Raw genomic sequence first — 11,515 nt, 5'->3', positions numbered from 1 at the left:
TTTCCCAGAATGAGTTTTTATTCCAGTTTTATTGAGATATAATAGACATACAGTACTCTGCTGTAAGATGTTACAGCATGATTTGACTTATTAATAACATTAAATGATTATTACAGTAAGTTTAGTGAATAGCCATTATCTTAAATAGATAAATTATAATGACAAAATTTTTATTCTTGTGATGAGAACTCAGGGTTTATTCTCAACTTTAATGTAGAACATAGAGCAGTGCTAATTACATTTATCATGTTGTACATTATAACTTTAGTACTTTTAACTGGAAGTTTGTACCTTTTTACTGCCTTCATCCATTTCCCCTCCCCCAACTCCCCACCTGATAACCACAAATCTTTTTCTGTTTATTTGGTTTTTTGGAAATACAAAGACCTACAATACTGTGTTAGTTCCTGTTATACAACAAAGTCATGTGGTATTCTATACATTTTCAAATGAATACAATGTCTCATTATATGTTACTGTACAAAGATGTTACATAGTTATTGCCTGTTATTCATACCCTGTGCATTTCACACCTGAGTCATTTACTTTGCAACTAAATGTTTGTACCTGTTAATCTTCACTTATTTCTTTGCTCCTCTGATCTCTGTGGCAACCACCCCTTTCTGATTTGTTGTGTTCATTTTTTAGATTCCACACATAGTGAAAGCATGCAGTGTTTGTCTTCTCTGATTTATCTCACTTAGCACAATACCCTCTAGGTCCATCTATATTGTTGCAAATGGCAAGATTTTGTTCATTTTATGGCTAGTCTTGCACAGTGTGTGTATGCTACATCTCTACATCTTTACTCATTGTGCATTGATGGATACTTGGATTGCTTTCTTTGCTGTTGTAAATAGTGCTGCAGACATTGAAGTGCACGTAAATTTTTGGATTAGTGCTTTTGGTTTTTCAAGGTATATACCTGGAGTGGAGTTGCTGGATGATATGGTAGCTCTATTTTTAGTTTTTGAGGAAGCTCCATACTGTTTTCTGTAGTGGCTGCACCAGTTAATGTGCCCACCAAGAGTACAAGGAAGGATTCCCTTTTTTCCTCCTTATCTGCTGTCTTGATAATAGCCATTCTGGTAGGTGTGAGGTGAGATCTCATTGTGATTTTGATTTTCATTTCCCTGATTAGTGATGTTGAGCATCTTTTCATGTGCCTGTTGGCCATCTGTATGTAGTCTTTGGAGAAATAGCTGTTCAGATCCTCTGCCCGTTTTTCAATAGGCTTGTTTTTATTGAACTCCTTAATCTATTTTGAATTTATTTTTGTGAATGGTGTGAGAGTAGGCCAGTTTCTTTTGCATGTAGTTGTCCAGATATCCTAACACCGCCTTTTCAGAATATTTTATTTTTGGCTGTGCTGGGTCTTGGTTGCTGCACATGGGCTTTCTCTAGTTGTGGTGAGAGGAGACTGCTCTGTAGTTACAGTGCGAGGGCTTCTCGTTGCGGTGGCTTCTCTTGCTGCTGAGCACTGGCTTTAGGGCTCGAAGGCTCAGTAGTAGGTGGCGTATGAGCTTAGTTGCCTTGTAGCATGTGGGATCTTCCTGGACCAGGGACTGAACTGGTGTCCCTTGCGTTGCAAGGCAGATTCCTAAGCACTAGACCACCGAGGAATCCCCCAACACCCCTTACTGAAGTGGTTGTGTTTTTCTCATTGTATATCCTTGCCACTTTGTCATAGATTAATTGACCATAAGTGTGGGTTTATTTCTGCACTCTGTATTCTGTTCCATTGACCTATGTGTCTGTTTTTGTGCCAGTACTACCCTGTTATGATGACTGTAGCATTATAGTATGGTTTGAACCAGGGAGTGGGAGGCCCCCAGCTTGCTTCTTTTTCCTCAAGACTTTTGGCTGTTCAGGGCATGTGTATTCTCAGTGAAAAATACCATTTTGGCTGTTCAGTGTGTGTGTGTGTGTGTGTGTGTGTGTGTGTTCTCAATGAAAAATACCATTTTGTGTGTGTGTTTTTCTCATGTGTGTTTTCTCATACAAGTTTTATAGTTAGTTGTAGTTCTGTGAAAAGTACCATTAATATTTAAATAAGGATTGAATTGATCTGTAGATTTCCTTGAGTAGTATATAGTCTTTTTAACTAATCCTTCCAGTCCATGAACACCGTATATCTCCATTTATCTATATCATTTTCAGTTTCTTTTATTGATGTCCTGTAGTTTCTCAGTACAGGTCTTTAACCTCCTTAGTTACCTTAGTCTTAAATATTTTATTCCTTTTGATGCAGTTCTAAATGGGATTGTTTAATTTCTCTTTCTGATGGTTTGTTGTTAGTGCATAGAAATGCAACAGGTGTCTGTCTATTGATTTTTGTCTCTGGCAGCTTTACCAAATTCATTGAGCTATAGTAGTTTTTGTTGTCATCTTGAGAATTTTCTTTGGTGTGCTGTGCAACTTGCAGGATCTTTGTTCCCTGACCAGGAATCCAACCCAGGGGCACCAAATCCTCACCACTAGACCGCTAGGGAATTCCCAGGATTTTCTATGTATAGGATGTTATCTGTAAGCAGTGACAATTTACTTTTTTGCAATTTTGATTCTATTTTTTTTTCCTCCCTGATTGCCATGACTAGGACTTCCGATAATATCTTGAATGAAAGTGGCAGGAGTGGGCATCACTGTGTTGTTCCTAGTGTTAGAGAAGATGCTTTCACCTTTTCACCATTGAGTATGATGTTAGCTGTGGGCTTGTCATTTATGGCCGTTATTGTTTTGAGGTATGTTCCCTCTATACCACTTTGTTGACTTTCTATCATAAATGAATGTTGAATTTTGTCATATTTTTCTACATCTGTTGAGATGATCGTATGATTTTTGTTCTTCAGTTTGTTAATGTGTATCCCTTTGATTAATTTGCAGATATTAGTCCACCCCTGGGATAAATGATGTTTGATCTTGGTGTATGATCCTTTTAATGATTTGCTGAATTCTGTTGCTAATGTATTGTCAAGAATTTTTGCATGTGTGTTCATCAGTGATATTGACCTGTAAATTTCTTTTTTAGTATTATCTTTGGTTTTGGTAGCAGGATGATACTGGTCTTGTAGAATGAGTTTGGAAATGTTACTTCCTCTACAGTTTTTTGAAATAGTTTGAGAAGGATTCGTGTTAACTCCTCTGGATGAAAGAATTCACCTGTGAAGCAGTCTGGTCCTGAACTCTTGTTTTCTGAAAGTTGTTTTATTACTGATTCAGTGTTATTCCTGGTAATTGGTTTGTTCACATTTTTATTTGTTCTTAGTTCAGTCTGAGGAGATTGTACATTTCTAGGAATTTATCGTTTCTTTGAGGTGGTCCGTTTATATAATTATTTGTTGTAATCTCTTATGATCCTTTGTAATTCTGTGGTGTCAGTTGTAACTTTCCCCTTTTCATTTCTGATTTTATTGATCTGGGCTCTCGTTGAGTCTGGGTAATTAATTTTATCTTTTCAGAGAACCAGCTCTTGATTTCATTAGTCTCTATTGTTTTTTAAATCTCTTATTTCTGCTCTAATCTTTTAATTCCTTTCCTTCTGCTCACTTTGGGTTTTATTTGTTTTTCCTTTTCTGGTTCTTTTAGGTGTAAGAATAGGTGGTTTATTTGAGGTTTTTTTTCTTTGCTGAGATAGGCTTGTAGCACTATAAACTTTTCTCTTAGAACTGCTTTTGATGCATCACATAGATTTTGGATTGTTTTGTTTTTGTTTTCATTTCCAGGTATTTTTAAGTTCCTTTTTTGTTGGCATCTTCAGTGATCCATTGATAAGTAGCATGTTGTTTAGCATCACATTTACATTTAATGCAATTACTGATAGGTACTTATGGCCATTTTGTTAATTGTTTTGGAATGTTTGTGTGTGTGTGTTTTTTTTTTTTTTTGCAGTTTTTTCCCCCTTGTATTTATTTTCTAGTCTCATAAGATTGTAGTCAGAAAAGATGATATGATTTCAGTTTTTTTAAGTTTATGGAAACTTGTTTTGTGGTGTAGTAAAAGTCCCTTAGTATTGTATTACTCTGTTTCTCCCTTTGTGTCTGTCAATAGTTGCTTTATGTGTTCAGGTGCCCCTGTGTTCGATGCATTTATTACTGTTAATGCCTTCTTAGGTTTATCCCTTTATCATTATGTATTGTCCTTAGTCTCTTGTGAGTCTTTATTTTCAAGCTTATTCTGTCTAAGAATTGCTACCTCATTTTACCCCCACCCCCATTTTCACGGAATGCTCATTTTCCCATCTACTTTCTGTTTCTTCAGATTTGAAACAAGTCTCAGGCAGCATATATATTGGTATTGTTTTTGTATCTGTTCAGCCATTCTGTGTCTTTTGATTGGAGCATTTAGTTCATTTACATTTAATGTGATTTTTAATAGGTATGTACTTAATGCCATTTTGTTAATTGTTTGAGGGTTTTATAGTTTTTGGTCCTAATTCTCTTCCCTTGTGATTTGAAGACTCTTTAATGTTATGTTTTAATTCCTTTCTTTTTTCTGTGTATCCGTTACAGGTTTTTGGTTTTCTGATTACCATAAAGTTATCTACCTACCTACCTACCTATCTATGATTATTTTAAGTTGCCGATCTCTTCAGTTCAAATGCATTTTAACAATCCTGGCATTTTTACTGACCATTTCCCTTCATGTTTACTGTTTTTGATGTCGTATTATACATCTTTTTTCTGTATTCCCTGAGTACTTATTGTGGATATAGGCAGTTTTACTATGGATAATTTTGTCTTTTAATCTTCTTACTTGCTTTATAAATTTGCCTTTACCAGTGAGATTTTTTTTTTCCTTTTGTAATTTTCATTTTTCTAGTTGTACCCTGCCCCCTAGCCTGCCCACTTAGGAAGTCTGTTTAACATTTCTTGTAAGCTGGTTTGGTGGTGCTGAACTCTTAGCTTTTGCTTGTCTGTAAAATGTTTGACCTCTCCATCAAATTTGAGTGAAAGCCTTGCCAGGTTTTTTGTGTGTATGTGTACGTGTGTGTTTTCCCTTTCGTCACTTTAAGTATATTGTGCCATTCCCTTCTTGCCTGCAGAGTTTCTGCTGAAAACTCAGCTGATAGCCTTATGGGAGTTCCCTTGGACTTAACTAGTTGCTCTTGCTTTGCTGCTTTAATATTCTTTAATTTTTGCATTGGTGTAGTCCTCTTTGAGTGTGAGACTCTTGGCTTCCTGGACCTGGATGTCTGTTTCCTAGCTTAGGGAAGCTTTTAGCTATTATGTCTTCAGATGGATTCTCTGTCCCTTCCTCTCTTCTTCTGAGACTCCTGTAATGTGAGTGTTGCTCCACTAGATGCTCTCCCTCAGGTCTCTTAAACTCATTTTCTTTCTTTTTTTAAAATTGAAATATAGTTGATGCACAATGTAAGTTTCAGGGATAGAACAGTGATTCACAATTTTCAAAGCTTATGTTCCATTTATAGTTACAAAATATTGTATATATCCTTGTAACTTACTTTATACATCATGATTTGTACCTCTTAATCTTCTACCCCTATCTTGTCCCTCCCCTCTTCCTTTTCCCCTTGCCCCTCTGGTAAACACTAGCCTGTTTTCTATGTTTCTATTTGTTATATTCACAAGTTTTATTTTTTAAACTCCCCATATAAGTGATCAGTTGCTCAGTCGTGTCCAACTCTTTGCAACCCCATGAATCGCAGCATGCCAGGCCTCCCTGTCCATCACCAACTCCCAGAGTTCACTCACACTCACGTCCATCGAGTCAGTGATGCCATCCAGCCATCTCATCCTCTGTTGTCCCCTTCTCCTGCCCCCAACCCCTCCCAGCATCAGAGTCTTTTCCAATGAGTCAACTCTTCGCATGAGGTGGCCAAAGTACTGGAGTTTCAGCTTTAGCATCAGTCCTTCCAAAGAAATCCCAGGGCTGATCTCCTTCAGAATGGACTGGTTGGATGTCCTTGCAGTCCAAGGGACTCTGGAGAGTCTTCTCCAACACCACAGTTCAAAAGCATCAATTCTTCAGTGCTCAGCCTTCTTCACAGTCCAACTCACATCCATACATGACCATAGGAAAAACCATAGCCTTGACTAGATGAACCTTTGTTGGCAAAGTAATGTCTCTGCTTTTGAATATGCTATGTAGGTTGGTCATAACTTCTTCCAAGGAGTAAGCGATAGCATACATTATTTTGGCTTATTTCTGATTTATTTTACTAAACATAACATGGTTCATGTCCATTCATGTTGCAAACAGCAGAGTTTCATTCTCTTATGGCTAAGTAGTATTCCATTGTGTGTGTGTGTGTGTGTACACACCATATCTGTCCATCTGTTGATGGACACCTGGGTTGCTTCCATACCTTGGCTATTGTAATAATGCTGCTGTGAACACTGGTGTCCTCATTTCTTTTTGTTTGCTTGCTCTTTATGTTCAGCTCCAGTGATTCCCACTGCTGTCTTCTATCTAGCTTTGTGGGTCCATTCCTCTGTATTGTCTAATCTACTATTGATTCCTTCTAGTGTATTTTTTATTTCAGTTATTATATTCTTCGTCTCTGGCTCTTCTTTATATTTTATAATTCTTTGTTAAAACTGTCTTACATTTTGCTCTGTTCACCCACAGCACTTTGTCTCAGGTATGGAACATCATTGTGATCATTACCTGGTGACTAGGGCTGTATGCCGTAGGGCCGCCCCCTATTTCTGCGTGAACTCTTCTTTTGTGGGCTGATCACTGTGGGCCGTCTGATGGATGTGGCTGGCCCAAGCCCGGTTGGTTTCCAGGCCTTGCCTTGTGCAGAGGCTGCCATTTGCTGGTGGGCAGGGCTGGATTACAAGGCTGCTGGCTGTGGAGCTTTAGGGGATCCTGGGCTCCAGCTAGTCCACCAGCGGGGTGAGCAAAGTGGCGTGGGGGCTTGTGGGGAATGAAGGGGGTGAGTGTGTCCCAGATCTAATGTTGGCTTGCTCATGGGTTGGGCCAGTTGCTAACACAGCTGGCTCCCAGGTCTGAGGTGTGGCGTTGCTCACTGGTGAATGAATGGGCCTGGATCCTGGGGCAGCTGGCTAAGGGTTACAAGGTGTCTTGGAGTTGGTGTCTGCCTGCTGGTGGGTGGGACTGGGGCTTCCTGGGGCTGGTGGTGTCTTGTAGGGAGACAGTGCTGGAGCTAATGCCAACTCACTGGTGGGCAGAACTGGGTTCCCAGGTCTCTGCCTGCAAGGCCCCGAAAGTTCTAGAGCTGGTAGTGTTCTGTTGGTAGGGGGGGACGTATCCTGGACCAGCTGACTGAGGGGCCCAAGGGGTCCTGTGGCAGGTGCAAGCCTACTGGTAGGTGGCTGGGTTTTGATACGGTAGGGTGCAGGGTGGAAGTAGTCCTAGGTCTGGTGTCTGCTTGCTGGTGGGCAGGGCCAAGGCCCAGGGTGTCTTGGGGCTAATGCTTATTCACTGGGAGGTAGATCCAGGACCTGAGGTCTTTAGCCCAGGGTCCTGGGGGTCCCAGAGTTGATGTTTTGTCCTGCTGGTGTGTGGTGCCCATAGGATCCTGTGTCTACCCACTGATGGGTGAGCTTGGTCCTGTGAGTAGTGCCCATTGGTGGACCCAACCAGGGTCTGAGCCAGGTTGACTATGGGCTCGAGATCATAAGGCAGCAGGCCTGTTGTTGGTGGGACTGTTTCTCCACCTGGTTAGTTGCTTCACCTGGGCATCCCAATACTGATGCCAACAGGCTGGTGGGAGGGGCTGGGTCCTGAGGCTAATAAGCTGGAGAGAGGACTCCAAAATGGCACTCACCAGCACCAGTGTTCATGTGATAGAACAAGCTCCCAAAGATAGTTGTGCCAGTGTCTGTGTCTGCAGGACAAGCTGCAATTGCCTCCTGCCTCACCAGGAGACTCCAAGATCAGATGGTGGCTCTGACTCAGGCTCCTTTCAAATTACTGCTTCTGGCCTGAGTCCTGGAGTATGTGAGAGTTTGTGTGCATCTTTAAGAGTGGGGTCTCTATTTCCCACAGTCCTCTGGCTCTCCCAGAAGTAAGCCCTGCTGGTCTTTAAAGCCAGATGTTCTAAGGGCCCATCCTGGTGCAGGATTCTCTGGGCTGGGGAGCCCACTGTGGGGCTTGGACCACTCACTCCGTGGGAGAACCTCTGCAACTTTAATTATCCTCCCATTTGTGGGTCATTCACCTGGGGGTATGCGTTTTAGCTACATCACATCACCTGCCCTCCTACATGTCTTGTTACAGTTCCTTCTCTCTATCTTTGGTTGAAGATACTTGCTTCTAGTTTTCCAGTTTTTCTCATTAGTCGTTTCCCTGTTGTAATTTTGGTGTGCCTGTGGGAGGAGGTGAGCTCAGGGTCTTCCTCCTCTGCTGTTTTGGCCACATCTCCATTATAATGAGTTTTGTTAAAAATTATATTTGAATATCATCTATTTGGGTAATCAAAGGCACTAGTGTAAATATGCTGCTGCTTTTAGAATGGCCATGCCTGCGCACTGTGGAAGTACATATATATGGGCAGCGTGACCCAGTTGGGAGCTTGTAAGGCATGGAATAAGACCAACTTGAGAATAATGACACAATTTAGTAGGGCCACGAAATGCTGTTGTCTCCCTATCTTGCACTTTTGTTACCATACGGCAGGCTGGCTTAAGTAGTTTCTCAACAAGTGGTACTTCTGAACAGTCTGAAAGGGATGTAGCTAGGGCATGGATGGGACTAGGATTAGCTACCCTGTCACTTGTCAGCCTGAAAGGCACTGTTGTAATCGCGTGTGACTTCTCTGTGTTGTCTGTGAACCTAAATTCCATGAATGTCTTCTTGACTGTGATATACATATGGGTGCTTAATAAGAGTTGATATTGAATGAGTCTAAGCACTGGGACATGAGTCTTGAAGCTGGCTTGAAAGCAGGAGATTGTGGGTCCCAAAGGCAAACCAGGGTTAGCTGTTGGCATAATTTAGGTTTTTAACTTTGTTGTTCAGTTGATAAGTCTGATTTTTTTATTTTTTGTTGTTCAGTCACTAAGGTGCTAATTCAGGGTTGATTTCCTTTAGGATTGACTGGTTTGATCTCCTTGCTGTCCATGGGACTCTCAAGAGTCTTCTCCAGCACCACAATTTGAAAGCATTAGTTCTTTGGTGCTCAGCCTTCTTTATGGTCCAACTCTTACATCCATACATGACTACTGGAAAAACCATGTTCTTCAGTCGCTAAGTTGTGTCCAACTCTTTGTGACCCCATGAAATGCAGCACTCCAGGCTTTTCTGGCCATCACTATCTCCTTGAGTTTCCTCAAACTCGTGTCCATGGAGTCAGTGATGCCATCTAACCATTTCATCCTCTGTCACTCCCTTCTCTTGCCCTCGATTTTTCCCAGGATCAGGGTCTTTTCAGTTAGTCAGCTCTATGCATCAGGTGGCCAAAGTATTGAAGCTTCAGTTCAGTTCAGTCACTCAGTCGTGTCTGACTCTCGTGAACCCATGGACTCCAGCACTCTAGGTCTCCCTGTCCATCACCAACTCCCGGAGTTTACCCAAACTCATGTCCATTGAGTCAGTGATGCCATCCAACCATCTCATCCTCTGTCATCCCCTTCTCCTCCTGCTTTCAATCTTTTCCAGCATCAGAGTCTTTTCCAATTAGTCAAGTCTTCACATCAGGTGGCCAGAGTATTGGGGTTTCAGCTTCAACATCAGTCCTTCCAATGAACACTCAGGACTGATCTTTAGGATGGACTGGTTGGATCTCCTCGCAGTCCAAGGGACTCAAGAGTCTTCTCCAACACCACAATTCAAAAGCTTCAATTCTTCAGTGCTCAGCTTTCTTTATATAGTCCATAACTACTGGAAAAACCATAGCCTTGACTAGACGGACCTTTGTTGGCAAAGTATAATGTCTCTGCTTTTTAATATGCTGTCTAGGTTGGTCATAACTTTGCTTCCAAGGAGTAAGCATCTTTTAATTTCATGACTGCAGTCACCATCTGCAGTGATTTTGGAGCCCCCCAAAATAAAGTCAGCTGCTGTTTCCACTGTTTTCCCATCTATTTGCCATGAAGTGATGGGATCAGATGCCATGATCTTAGTTTTCTGAATGTTGAGTTTTAAGCCAACTTTTTCACTCTCCTCTCTCAAGTTCATCAAGAGGCTCTTTAGATCTTCACTTTCTGCCATAAGGGTGGTGTCATCTGCGTATCTGAGGTTATTGATATTTCTCCCAGCAGTCTTAATTCCAGCTTGTGCTTCTTCCAGCCCAGTGTTTCTCATGATGTACTCTGCAGATAAGTTAAATAAGCAGGGTGACAATATACAACCTTGACGTACTCTTTTTCCTATATGGAACCAGTCTGTTCCATGTCCAGTTCTAACGTTGCTTCCTGATCTGCATACAGATTCTTAAGAGGCAGGTCAGCATCAGTCCATCCAATGAATATTCAGGGTTGATTTCCTTTAGGATTGACTGGTTTGATCTCCGTGCTGTCCAAAGGACTAAGAGTCTTGTCAGCACCACAGTTCGAGGGTGTCAGTTGTTCAGTGCTCAGCCTTCTTTATGGTCCAACTCTCACATCCATATGTGACTACTGGAAAAACCCTAACTTTGACTATGTGGACTTTTGTAAAAGGCTTTGGCATAGTCAGTGAATCAGAAGTAGGTGGATTTGGGGATTTCCTTGCTTTTTCTATGATCCAGCTTATGTTGGCAATCTGAAGGGCATGTCCCTGCTAGTTAGGGCCTGACAAAATCTGGTCCACTGGAGAAGGGAATGGCAAACCACTTCAGTATTCTTGATTTGAGAACCCCACAAACAGCATGAAAAGGTAAAACCATGGCTTTGGTTTACATATAGACCTTTGTTGGGAAATTGATGTCTCTGCTTTTTAATAAGCTATCTAGGTTTGTCATAGCTTTTCTTCCAAGGAGTAAATGTCTTTTAATCTCATGGCTGCAGTCACCGTCCACAGTGATTTTAGAACCCAAGAAAATAAACTCTGTCACTGTTTCCACTTTTTCAACCCTTCTGTTTGCCATGAAGTGATGGGACCGAATGCCATGATCGTTTTTTGACTTGTTTGAAGCCAGCTTTTCCACTCTCCTCTTTCACCATCAAGAGGCTCTTTAATTTTTCTTTGGTTTCTGCCATTAAGGTGGTGTCATCTGCATATCTGAGGTTATCGATAGTTCTCCTGGAAATCTTGATTCCAGCTTGTGCTTCATCCAGCCCAGTGTTTCTCATGATGTACTCTGCATATAAGTTAAATAAGCACGTGACAATATACAGCTTTGTATTCCTTTCCCAATTCTGAACCAGTCCATTCCATGTCCAGTTCTAACTGTTGCTTCTTGACCTGTATACAGATTTCTCAGGAGACAGGAAGGTGGTCTGGTATTCCCATCTCTAAGAATTTTCCAGTTTGTTGTGATCCACTCAGTTAAAGGCTTTCGCATAGTCAATGAAGCAGAAGTAGATTTTTTGGGAAATTCCCTTGCTTTTTCTGTGATCCAGCAGATGTTGGCAATTTGATCTCTGGTTTCCCTACCTTTTCTAAATCC

Source organism: Bos indicus, chromosome 5, assembly GCF_029378745.1.
Source record: "Bos indicus isolate NIAB-ARS_2022 breed Sahiwal x Tharparkar chromosome 5, NIAB-ARS_B.indTharparkar_mat_pri_1.0, whole genome shotgun sequence".
In the NCBI taxonomy this organism is placed as follows: Eukaryota; Metazoa; Chordata; class Mammalia; order Artiodactyla; family Bovidae; genus Bos; species Bos indicus.
Note: the sequence above shows the minus strand (reverse complement) of the source record.